Here is a 12,784-nt window from a genome sequence, read left to right as displayed (position 1 = left end):
TTCATTCAGGATGCATAGGTAAAGGCAGAGGCAAACTGCTTAGCTTTTTCTGGCCTCCTCTGATGTATCTTCCAGAGGCTTTATATTCCTGCAGTGTTGAAAGCAAGCATCTTCACTGACTTGAATTCCCTGAGTGGCCACCTGAGGATATCAAAACCTCTACCTAGTCATTAAATATTTAGCTCATTAAAAGTGTAGGGGATGCATGCGTGAGAAGGCTGTGTGACTTGTCTTAGCCCCCAGCAGCTCTCAGTGGTTCTGTGTTTTAATCATCCATGGACAGGTCAAAGTAGAGAACTGAGTTTCAGTTACTCCATAGAAGTGCATCACCTAACATAGTTTAAATTAAGAAGATACTCAAATCTTATTTAACAAAAACAAAACACCAAGAATAGCAAACATATATATTTCTATTGGAAATAAGAGGTTAATAGAGGTTAACCTAAGTTAATAAAATATAAAACTAACACTGATGCTGTCAATATTAATGAAAGTTTAATAATTTTATTAATTTTAATGATGTGAATAATTTATGTTTGCTGAGCCTCAACTGGTATATGGATATAAGGTAGGACTGCTAACTGCCATCTGAACTCTGCAGTTGCAGAAATAGAGCTCAAACAATTTAAAATGTATAAAGCCGCAAAGCATCATGTTAGGGCTAACACACAAGGGGCTTGGGAATCACCATCCCACTCTTCACAAAGAAAAATGAGCAATTCTTCCCAGATCCTGGGTCCTGGGAGACACAAAGAAAAACAAGGAGGAGGGAGAGAGACAGGATAACAATTTATGGGAACAGAACTGAAGCAAAGATACAACCTGAGAATCTGAGAAACAGTCATGAATGACACATCCTAGGACCTAGTCTCTTTCAAACATTAAACTTTAATTTCAAGAACCTGAGATTTGAGACTAGGAGTTGTGTTAATGGCAAAACCACTTACTTGAAAGCCTGACTTCCATCTTTTGTGGAGTGCGCAATGTAAGGAATATCTGATTCCCAAAATTTGTCCTTTGATTAACACACTATGAAGTTGAAGAAATGTGCTTATAACATGTGTACGCATGTGAGCACATACACACACACACACTCCACATGGGCATGTGCATCAATAAGTATAAAATAATAATAAGAGAAACAAACTGAATATAAACCTAGAGATTTACAGAAAATCTCTCTTAACTAAAAACAGATGGGATTTTTGTGTAACAGCAGGACGGTATGCCTGAACAAAGGCGCTATTTAAGATATTTCTCTGGAAACTCAAAGATAACACATACCCACCCACAGTAAGCACTAAACAGAGTAATCTCTGGTCATAAAACCTTATACTAAAGGGCTATCTATGTACTAGTCACATGGAACTGTACATGACAAGCTGTCAACAGCAGCAGTACATTTGCATGATGTATAACAAGGCAAAACAGTATAGTTTGAAGAAATGGAGCAAACCTCAGGAATTTTAGCAGCATCAGCCATCAAGAATAGATGTATTATATCAGATGAAAATTCCAATAATGGCACAAAAAGACCGATACAAATAAGTAGTATAACAGGGATGAATTACATCCTTGATGGATTTGATAGACAAAACACATAGAAGGAAGAATTGAGGAACATGAAGTAAGTAAATAAATACTTCAAAACATGATGTGGAACAACCCCCACCCGTGACAACAATAATAGTAGAGCAGGCTCCCTGAGGTCTGTGTGCTGACTACAAGTTCTCTAATGAAGGAGAGCAAATAACAGATGCCAGATCCCTGAGAACATGCAGTAAAATGAGGGCAGCATAAATGTTTATCATACCTAGACATTAGCACTCAGAGATGCGAGGAAAGAGACAAAGAGAAAAAGTGTGTAGAAGCCTTATTGGGAAACTATCCCTCAGTTAAAGATGAGGAAGCAGAAGAGAACAAGGGACCTGTTTTTCAGAGACTATGCAAGTCAAAGTGTGCTGTAACATAGAATATGAAGTATTTTCAAATTCTAAAAGAAAAAAATTCTACTTGAAATTCTTTATCAAGAAAAATTACTCATCAGCATAATAAAGCTTTCCTTTTAAAAAATTATTTATTATATATAGAGTTCTGCTTGCATTAATGCAAGCCAGGAGAGGCACCAGACCTCATTACAGATGGTTGTGAGCCACCATATTGCTGGGAATTGAATTCAGGACTCCTGGAAGAGCAGACAGTGCTTTTAACCCCTGAGCCATCTCTCCATCTCTCCAGCCCTTTCTGAGATATCTCTCCTGTCCAATAAATCTTTTTTATTTGCTAAAATATTAGGAAAAATATCTATAGACATAACTTGCAAATAAATTCAGGAGGTTTTCTTTCTTTTTTTCTTCAGACACAGGTGAAATAGTACAAGCCAAAATATTAAATTGATGTAAAGAATATTACATAAGGAACAAATTTAAAAACTTGAATTGGTTTTTTGTTGTTGTTGTGCCTCTTAAGCTATTCTTTCAGCTAATTTGAAGTAAATAATGAAACTATCCTATGGTACTGTAGCTTTTGGATGTGAGAAATCAATGATTGTTACAAAGTAAAGGTAGGGAAAGTTGAGAGACTTCTATTCTAAAGTACTTGAATTACCAAGGAAACTATACAGAATTACTCAAAACTGACCTTGGATTACATACAAGTGCATAATGACAACTCATGAGAAAGACTAAATATACTTTGAAAAGCAGAACCATTGATAGACTAAGAGAGCAGAGGGTTTCTTGTTTTCTTTCTTCCCTTTTTAAATTATTTTATTTATTTACACTTCAAATGTCGTCCCCTTTCCCAGTTCCCATTCCATGAGCCACCCCCCCTTCCAATCTAAGAGAGTGCTCCCCTGTCCACCCCTCCACTCCCTCCTACCCCTGCAGTATTCCCCTTCCCTGGGGCATCATTCCTCTACAGGACCAAGCACATCCCTTCCCACTGAGATCAGACAAGGCAGTCCTCTACTACATCTGTAGCAGAGGCCACTGACCAGCTCAGGTATGGAGAGCAGAGGATTCAATCTAGTAAACCAGTGAAGTAGGCCATCACTGAAACATAATGGCAGGGGTGAAGTAAACAGCGACTATGATAGCTATTACTTTAAGTATCAATGCCTGCTTTAAACACAAAATATACCAACTGAAATTTTCAGAGCCAAGGGAAAATTAAGATTCAAGTAAGTGTTGCTTCAAAGCAACCCCAGCTAAATATCAGGAGATAGATGGATGAAAACTAATGGGATAAAGAAAGATATGCAATGACAGGGAGAATACCCATTGAAAGAAATGTAGAAAGTTCTATCAACATTGAGTAAAACTGATTTCAGAGACAAGAGAATTAACAAGGATAATGATGTCATTGCTATAGACATTCAATTTTGTTTCCTTCCTCTACCAAACAATAACAACAACCCCAAAGAAACAAAACAAACAAACAAACAAACAAACAAACAAGCACACTGTTGAAGACCCAAGGTGATGTTATTAAAATGTGTAACCTTTGGGAAGTGATGAGGTCTGGAGGACTGCCCTCACTCTGATTAGTACCCGATTAACTGAAGACTGAGGAAATTTTCTAGGAGTTGATCTCATTAAAAACAGACTAGAAAAAAATTTTTACACTTGCAATTTCTTCGTTCTAAATATTTTTGATATTGTGGTGCTAGTAAGTTGAGACAGAATTATATCATATGAGCTTACTAAATGGCATACTAATTCTTAATGTATGTGTTCCTAACGACAGAGTATCAGATACTTGAAGCAAAAGTTCCAGATCTACAAGGAGAAAAATAAGTGACCCTATTATTACAACCGAAGACTTCAAACTTCCTTTCCCAGTGATTGACAGAACAGAGGGGAACAAAGCATTCAGGCTATGTTTGAAGAGAAGAGCATCATCATCTGTGCCTCACTTACATTTATACAAGGCTGCATCCTCTAACAGAGGAAAGCTCAGTCTGCTCAAGCTTACACATAACCATCACTGAAATTGATGGCATTCTGGAAAACAAAACACACTGTAGCCAATTCAAATGAATGGATGTGATATTGCTCTCAGACCACAGTGAAATTAAACTAGAAGTTCATAATGAGAAGATAACACGTGGGCCACAGAAGTTTCAGAAGAAACTAAATGATGTTTCAAAGTAACTCAGAGCAGGCTTCAGTATTTAGAGGACAAAGTAGAGATGTGTGTGTGTGTGTGTGTGTGTGTGTGTGTGTGTGTGTGTGTGTCAAAATAAATATTTACAAATAATTTTTTAATGAGGTATTTATTTCATTTACATTTCCAGCGCTATCCCAAAAGTCCCCCATACCCACTGCCCCAACCACCCACTCCCACTTCTTGGCCCTGGCATTCCCCTGTACTGAGGCATATAAAGTTTGCATGACCAATGGGCCTCTCTTTCCACTGATGGCCAAATAGGCTACCTTCTGGTACATATGCAGCTAGAGACACGAGCTCCAGGGGGTACAGGTTAGTTCATATTGTTGCTCCACTTATAGGGTTGCAGATGCCCCCAGTTCTTTGGGTACTTTCTCTACCTCCTCCATAGGGGAATCTGTGATCCATCCAATAGCTGACTGTGAGCAGACTTATGTGTATGCTAAGCCCAAGCATAGTCTCACAAGAGACAGCTATATCAGGGTCCTTTCAGCAAAATCTTGCTAGTGCATGCAATGGTTTCAGCGTTTGGAGGCTAATTATGGGATGGATCCCCAGGTATGACAGTCTCTAGATGGTCTATCCTTTCACCTCAGCTCCAAACTTTGTCTCTGTAACTCCTTCCATGGGTGTTTTGTTCCCAATTCAAAGAAGGGGCAAAGTATCCACACTTTGGTCTTCATTCTTCTTGAGTTTCATGTTTCGCATATTATAGCTTATATCTTGGGTATTCTAAGTTTCTTGGCTAATATCCACTTATCAATGAGTACATATCATTTGAGTTCTTTTGTGATTGGGTTACCTCACTCAGGATGATGACCTCCAGGTCCATCCATTTGCATAGGATTTTCATAAATTCATTCTTTTTAATAGCTGAGTAGTACTCCATTGTGTAGATGTACCACATTTTCTGTATCCATTCCTCTGTTGAGGAGTATCTGGGTTCTTTCCAGCTTCTGGCTAATATAAATAAGGATGCTATGAACATAGTGGAGCATGTGTCCTTCTTTCTGTATGGAACATCTTCTGGATATATGCCCAGGAGAGGTATTGTGGGATCCTCCAGTAGTACTATGTCCAATTTTTTGAGGAACCGCCAGACTGATTTCCAGAGTGGTTGTACAAGCTTGCAATCCCACCAACAATGGAGGAGCATTCCTCTTTCTCCACATCCTAGCCAGCATCTGCTGTCACCTGAATTTTTGATCTTAGCCATTCTGATTGGTACGAGGTGGAATCTCAGGGTTGTTTTGGTTTGCATTTCCCTGATGATTAAGGATGATGAACATTTCTTCAGGTTCCTCTCAGCCATTCAGCATTCCTCAGGTGAGAATTCTTTGTTTAGCTCTGAGCCCCATTTTTAATGGGGTTATTTGATTTTCTGGGGTCCACCTTCTTGAGTTCTTTATATATATTGGATATTAGTCCTTTATCTGATTTAGGATAGGTAAAGATCCTTTCCCAATCTGTTGGTGGCCTTTTTGTCTTATTGTCTTTTGCCTTGCAAGAAGCTTTGCAATATTATGAGGTCCCATTTGTAGATTCTCGATCTTACAGCACAAGGCATTGCTGTTCTATTCAGGAGTTTTTCCCCTTTGCCCATATCTTCTAGGCTTTCCCCACTTTCTCCTCTATAAGTTTCAGTGTCTCTGGTTTTATGTGGAGTTCCTTAATCCACTTAGATTTGACCTTAGTACAAGGAGATAGGAATGGATCAATTCGCATTCTTCTACATGATAACCACCAGTTGTGCCAGCACCATTTGTTGAAAATGCTGTCTTTTTTTTCCATTGGATGGTTTTAGCTCCCTTGTCAAGATCAAGTGACCATAGGTGTGTGGGTACATTTCTAGGTTTTCAATTCTATTCCATTGGTCTACTTGTCTGTAGCTATACCAGTACCATGCAATTTTTATCACAATAGCTCAGTATTACAGCTTTAGGTCAGGCATTGTGATTCCACCAGAGGTTCTTTTATCCTTGAGAAGAATTTTTGCTATCCTAGGTTTTTTGTTATTACAGATGAATTTGCAGATTGCCCTTGCTAATTCGTTGATGAATTGAATTGGAATTTTGATGGGGATTGCATTTAATCTGTAGATTGCTTTTGGCAAGATAGCCATTTTTTAATATATTCATCCTGCCAATCTATGAGTATGAAAGATCTTTCCATCTTCTAAGATCTTCTTTAATTTCTTTCTTCAGAGACTTGAAATTCTTATCATATAGATCTTTCACTTCCTTACTTAGAGTCACGCCAAGGTATTTTATATTATTTGTGACTATTGAGAAGGATGTTGTTTCCTTAATTTCTTTCTCAGCCTGTTTATCCTTTCTGTAAAGAAAGGCCATTGACTTGTGTGAGTTAATTTTATATCCACCTACTTCATTGAAGCTGTGTATCAGGTTTGGGAGTTCTCTGGTGGAATTTTTAGGGTCACTTATATATACTATCATATCATCTGCAAAAAGTGGTATTTTGACTTCTTCCTTTCCAATTTGTATCCCCTTGATCTCCTTTTGTTGTCAAATTGCTCTGGATAGGACTTTAAGTACAATGTTGAATAGGTAGGGAGAAAGTGGGCAGCCTTGACTAGTCCTTGATTTTAGTGGGATTGCTTCCAGCTTCTCACCATTTACTTTGACGTTGACTACTGGTTTGCTGTAGATTGCTTTTATCATGTTTAGTTATGGGCTTTGAATTCCTGATCTTACCAAGACTTTTATCATGAATGGGTGTTGGATTTTGTCAAATGCTTTCTCCACATATAACGAGTTGATCATTTGGTTTTTGTCTTTGAGTTTGTTTATATAGTGGATTACGTTGATGGATTTCCGTATATTAAACCATCACTGCATCCCTGGAATGAAACCTATTTGGTTAGGATGGATGATTGTTTTGATGTGTTCTTGGATTCAGTTAGTGAGAATTTTATTGAGTATTTTTGCATCGATATTCATAAGGGAAATTGGTCTGAAGTTCTCTATCTCTGTTGGGTCTTTTTGTGGTTTAGGTATCAGAGTAATTGTGGCTTCATAGAATGAGTTGGGTAGAGTATCTTCTGCTTCTATTTTGTGGAATAGTTTGTGAAGAACTGCAATTAGATCTTTTTTGAAGGTCTGATATAACTCTGTACTAAACCCATCTGGTCCTGGGCTTTTTTTGGTTAGGAAACTATCAATGACTGTTTCTATTTCTTTAGGGGATATAGGACTGTTGAGATCATTAACCTGATCCTGATTTGACTTTGGTACCTGTTATCTGTCTAGATATTTGTCAATTTCATCCAGGTTGTCCAGTTTTTTTGAGTATAGCCTTTTGTAGAAGGATCTGATGGTGTTTTGGATTTCTTCAGGTTCTGTTGTTTTGTCTCCCTTTTCATTTTTTATTTTCTTAATTAGGATGCTGTCCCTGTGCCCTCTAGTGAGTCTGGCTAAGGGTTTATCTATCTTGTTGATTTTCTCAAAGAACCAGCTCCTCATTTGGTTGATTCTTTGAATAGTTCTTCTTGTTTCCACTTGGTTGATTTTGCCCCTGAGTTTATTTCCTGCAGTCTACTCCTCGTGGGTGAACTTGCTTCCTTCTGTTCTAGAGCTTTTATGTGTGTTGTCAATCTGCTAGTGTGTGCTCTCTCTAGTTTCTATTTGCAGGCATTCAGAGCTATGAGTTTTCCTCTCAGGAATGCTTTCATTGTGTCCCATAATTTTGGTTATGTTGTGGCTTCATTTTCATTAAACTCTAAAAAGTCCTTAATTTCTTTCTTTATTCCTCCTTGACCAAGGTATCATTGAGAAGAGTGTTGTTCAGTTTCCATGTGAATGTTGGTTTTCTATTATTTATGTTGTTATTGAAGATCAGCCTTAGTCCATGGTGATCTGGTAGGATGCATGGAACAATTTCAATATTTTTGTATCTGTTGAGGCCTGTTTTTTGACCAATTATATGGTCAATTTTGGAAAAGGTACCAGGAGGTGCTGAGAAGAAGGTATATCCTTTTGTTTTAGGATAAAATGTTCTGCAGATATCTATTCGATCCATTTGCTTCATAACTTTTGTTAGTTTCACTGTGTCCCTGTTTAGTTTCTGTTTCCACAATCTGTCCATTGATGAAAGTGGTGTGTTGAAGTTTCCCACTATTATTGTGTGAGGTGCAGTCTTTGGTTTGAGCTTTACTAAAGTGTCTTTAATGAATGTGGCTGCCCTTGCATTTTGAGCATAGATATTCAGAATTGAGAGTTCCTCTTGGAGGATTTTACCTTTGATGAGTATAAAGTGTCCCTCCTTGTCTTTTTTGATAACTCTGGGTTGGAAGTCGATTTTATTCCATATTAGAATGGCTACTCCAGCTTGTTTCTTCAGACCATTTGATTGGAAAATTGTTTCCAGCCTTTCACTCTGAGGTAGTGTCTGTCTTTTTCCCTGAGATGGGTTTCCTGTAAGCAGCAGAATTTTGGGTCCTGTTTGTGCAGCCAGTCTATTAGTCTATGTCTTTATATTGGGAAGTTAAGACCATTGATATTAAGGAAACGTCATTGTTGCTTTCTATTATTTTTGTTGTTCAAGTTGGCATTTGGTTCTTGTGGCTGTCTTTCAGGTTTGTTGAAGGATTACTTTCTTGCTTTTTCTAGGACGTGGTTTCCATCCTTGTATTGTTTTTTTCCTGTTATTATCCTTTGAAAGGCTGGATTCGTGGAAAGATAATGTGTGAATTTGGTTTTGTCGTGGAATACTTTGGTTTCTCCATCTATGGTAATTGAGAGTTTGGCTGGGTATAGTAGGCTGGGCTGGTGTTTGTGTTCTCTTAGTGTCTGTATAACATCTGTCCAGGATCTTCTGGTTTTCATAGTCTCTGGTGAAAAATGTGGTGTAATTCTGATAGGCCTGCCTTTATATGTTACTTGACCTTTTTCCCTTACTGCTTTTAATATTTTATCCTTATTTTGTGAATTTGTTGTTCTGATTATTATGTGTTGGGAAGAATTTCTTTTCTGGTCCAGTCTATTTGGAGTTCTGTAGGCTTCTTGTATGTTATTGGACATCTCTTTCTTTAGGTTTGGAAAGTTTTCTTCTATAATTGTGTTGAAGATATTTGCTGGCCCTTTAAGTTGAAAATCTTCATTCTCATATACTCCTATTATCAGTAGGTTTGGTCTTCTCATTTGTTTGGTCCTGTATTTCCTGTATGTTTTGAGTTAGGATCTTTTTGTTTATTTCATTTTCTTTGATTGTTGAGCTGATGTTCTCTATGGAATCTTCTGCACCTGAGATTCTCTCTTCCATCTCTTGTATTCTGTTGCTGATGCTCGAATCTATGGTTCCAGATTTCTTTCCTAGGGTTTCTATCTCCAGCGTTGCCTCACTTTGGGTTTTCTTTATTGTGTCTATTTCCCTTTTTAGGTCTAGTATGGTTTTGTTCATTTACATCACCTTTTGGATGTGTTTTCCTGTTTTTCTTTAAGGACTTGCTACTCTTTATCAGTGTTCACCTGTATTTCTTTAAGTGAGTTATTAAAGTCCTTCTTGATGTCCTCTACCATCATAATGAGATATGTCTTTAAATCCGAGTCTAGGTTTTCGGGTGTGTTGGGGTGCCCAGGACTGGCTGAGGTGGGAGTGCTGGGTTCTGATGATGGTGAGTGGCCTTGGTTTCTGTTAGTAAGATTCTTATGTCTGCCTTTCACCATCTGGAAATCTCTGGAGTTAGTTGTTATAGTTGTCTCTGGTTAGAGCTTGTTCCTTTCGTGATTCTGTTAGCCTCTACTAGCAGACTTGGGAGACTAGCTCTCTCCTGAGTTTCAGTGGTTAGAGCATTCTCTGTAGGCAAGCTTTCTTCTTGCAGAGAAGGTTCACAGATATCTGGCATTCAGACTTGCCTCCTGGCAGAAGATGAAGGCCTGAAACAGGGCCTGTCCCAAAAGCTGTTAGCTTCTGTAGTCCACACTCTCAGCTGTGCAGACTAATCTCCGTGGGATCCAGGAACCAAGATGGCTCCCTCAGGTGCTCTGGAAAAGCCCTCCTGGGCCTGGTGGACACCTCACCTCTGTCAGGGAAGTTGTCTGGATATCTGGAGCCTGAAACAGGGTCTGCCTTAGAAGCTCTGTGGCTCTTGCCTGTCCCAGAAGCTGTTAGCTTCTGTAATCCACACTCTCACCTGTGCAGACTAGTCTCCCTGGGATCTGGGAACCAAGATGGCTCTGACAAATAATTTTAATTACTTTTTAGTAACCTTCCAAAATGTTACACGTCCAAGCCAGTATTATTAATGAAAACAACAGAGCAATATCTCTTATGAACATAAAACACCTCAAAATTAATAAATCAAATCTAACAGTGTATTAAGAATAATTCATTGCCATTACCAAAAGAAATTATAAGCATGTTAGATCTACAAAATTTCAATAATTATTAGACATAGTCTATCAAATCAATAGTACAGATACATATACACACACATCTGAGATCAGTTCCCTAGAACCTATATAAAAAGCCAGGTATCATGGCTCAAACTTTCAAATTCAGTGCTGGGCAGATGACAAAGTGGATCCCTGAGGCTTTCTGTTAAATAACTGAGCTCCAAGTTCAGTGAAAGACCTTGTCTCAAAGCATAAGTCAGTAAAAGATTGAAGGAGACACCCAATATCTACCTCTGGCACCCACATGCATGCTAACATACTTTGCACATGTGCCTACATGTACATATACACATAAACAAGTATACACAGAAACACAAAAGAAGACAATGAAAACCATAGCCTCTTCAGAATAAAAACCTTTAAAGCCTTGGACTAGAAAGGATTATCTTGAAAGTTAAGAATATCTACAAAGGCCAGGCATGGTGGCATACGCCTTTAATCCCAGCACTTGGGAGGCAGAGGCAGGCGGATTTCTGAGTTCGAGGCCAGCCTGGTCTACAAAGTGAGTTCCAGGACAGCCAGGGCTACACAGAGAAACCCTGTTTCAAAGGAAAAAGAAAACACAAAAATCAATCAATCAATCAAACAAACAAACAAACAAACAAACACAAAAACAAAAAAAATCTACAAAGAACAATATTCTTAAGGGTGAAAAATGATCCTTTCTCAGGAAATTGGGCACAAAGAATGACATTCATTCTTATCATTTCTATTCAACACTGCCCCAAAATTCTTTACTTAAGTGATAGAAGATGATGTCTACTGATTATGAAGGATGAACTAAACCTTTTTTTCCAGAGGACATAACTATATAGAAAATCCCATAGGAAATCGCTCTAATCAAATAAGATATCTCCAAAAATGAATACATAGTTGGAACAAAGTTGCAGTATATGTGTAGAGTTACAATGAAAAATATTAATTATTTTCTTATGTTCCAGTAATGAAATTATAGAATGTGAATTAAATACCCAATTTGTTTTAGCACAAGGAGAAGAAATATATAGTGATATGCTATTTAATAATGGGAATAAATTATGATAAATATGTCATTAGATTCACTCATTCTTATGGGGACATCATAGAAGATAGACAATAGCAACAATACCATTAGCCAATAAAATCTAAATCATTAGCAGTCATGTAATGCACTAAGTGTAATTAACTGTTATTGACCATCACATTATTTGAAACAAGGTTATGTATACATAAATCTAACAAAAGAATATGATAGGAAGAATACTAGGGATCTGATGAAAAACTCAAATATAAACACTTATATTTGATAAGTAAAAATCACTTCTATCAAAATGTAAACTGTTTTCAACTTGAGTCAGTTTTCACTCAGTTCCAGGCAAAATCTCATCAGGTTATTTTGAGAATATTAATGAATTAACTCAAATTTTTTAAGGAAAGCAAAAGACAAGTGAAAAACAACACAATATAGAAGAACAAATTCAGAGCAATACTAATTGGCTACCAGGAATTATAAAAAGCTATGACAATCAAGGCAGTGCTGTAGACATGAGTCAATGACCTGTACAGAACAAAAATCTCAGAAACTGTCGAGAAACAGACAGCAAAATGAAGAAAGAACTGTCATTCTCAGAAAGGATTCATCACAAGCTTTGTAGACATTCCAAGAAAATTCAAATCGATGTCAAAATGAAACTATGGGCTGATTTAATTCCCTTTTGGAATGTTCCATAAAATGTTAAGCATTGGGTAAATACTTTATGGTTCTGATGTCTAACTGAAAACACATGCTTACCTATATTTCTCAAGAACATTCCAAAGCAAATACAGAAAATGCTGATATCAATCTACAGAAGTCCTGGAAAATCAGAAACAGCAACTAATACAAACAAATAGTAAGGTCTTATTGGGAAATTTAAAGCAAATAGGAACTGATGAAAACACATGAATAAAACTGCAATCTGTTAAAACAATTACCTGTGAAAGAAACTACCACCACTATAAGCAACAATAGAAAAGATAAACTTTCCCAACAGGATTATGAATTCACTCAATGAGACAGTGCCTTAGGTACAAGCTAATGATGAATCAAGGGGCTTCCTACATGCTAGTTAAGTAACTTATTGGAGGAGCTGATGAGAATAAGAGTCGTACATGGATCACATTGGGTAGCTAAATCTTGTTGAGAGGATCAGACATAGGAGTTTCCAAGCTGGGGAATAGAA

The 12,784-nt window shown here is 37.5% G+C and overlaps 1 protein-coding gene across 1 annotated transcript in view; it reads right to left on the bottom strand.

Annotated features, from left to right (window-relative positions):
- Malrd1 (MAM and LDL receptor class A domain containing 1) overlaps positions 1 to 12,784 on the bottom strand; it is a 729,079-nt gene that overhangs the window by 154,166 nt on the left and 562,129 nt on the right. The gene's annotated exons all lie outside the window — the stretch shown is intronic.

This window comes from Mus musculus, chromosome 2 (assembly GCF_000001635.26).
Source record: "Mus musculus strain C57BL/6J chromosome 2, GRCm38.p6 C57BL/6J".
NCBI classification, from domain to species: Eukaryota; Metazoa; Chordata; class Mammalia; order Rodentia; family Muridae; genus Mus; species Mus musculus.
Note: the sequence above shows the minus strand (reverse complement) of the source record. Positions and strands in the feature narration are given on the sequence as shown.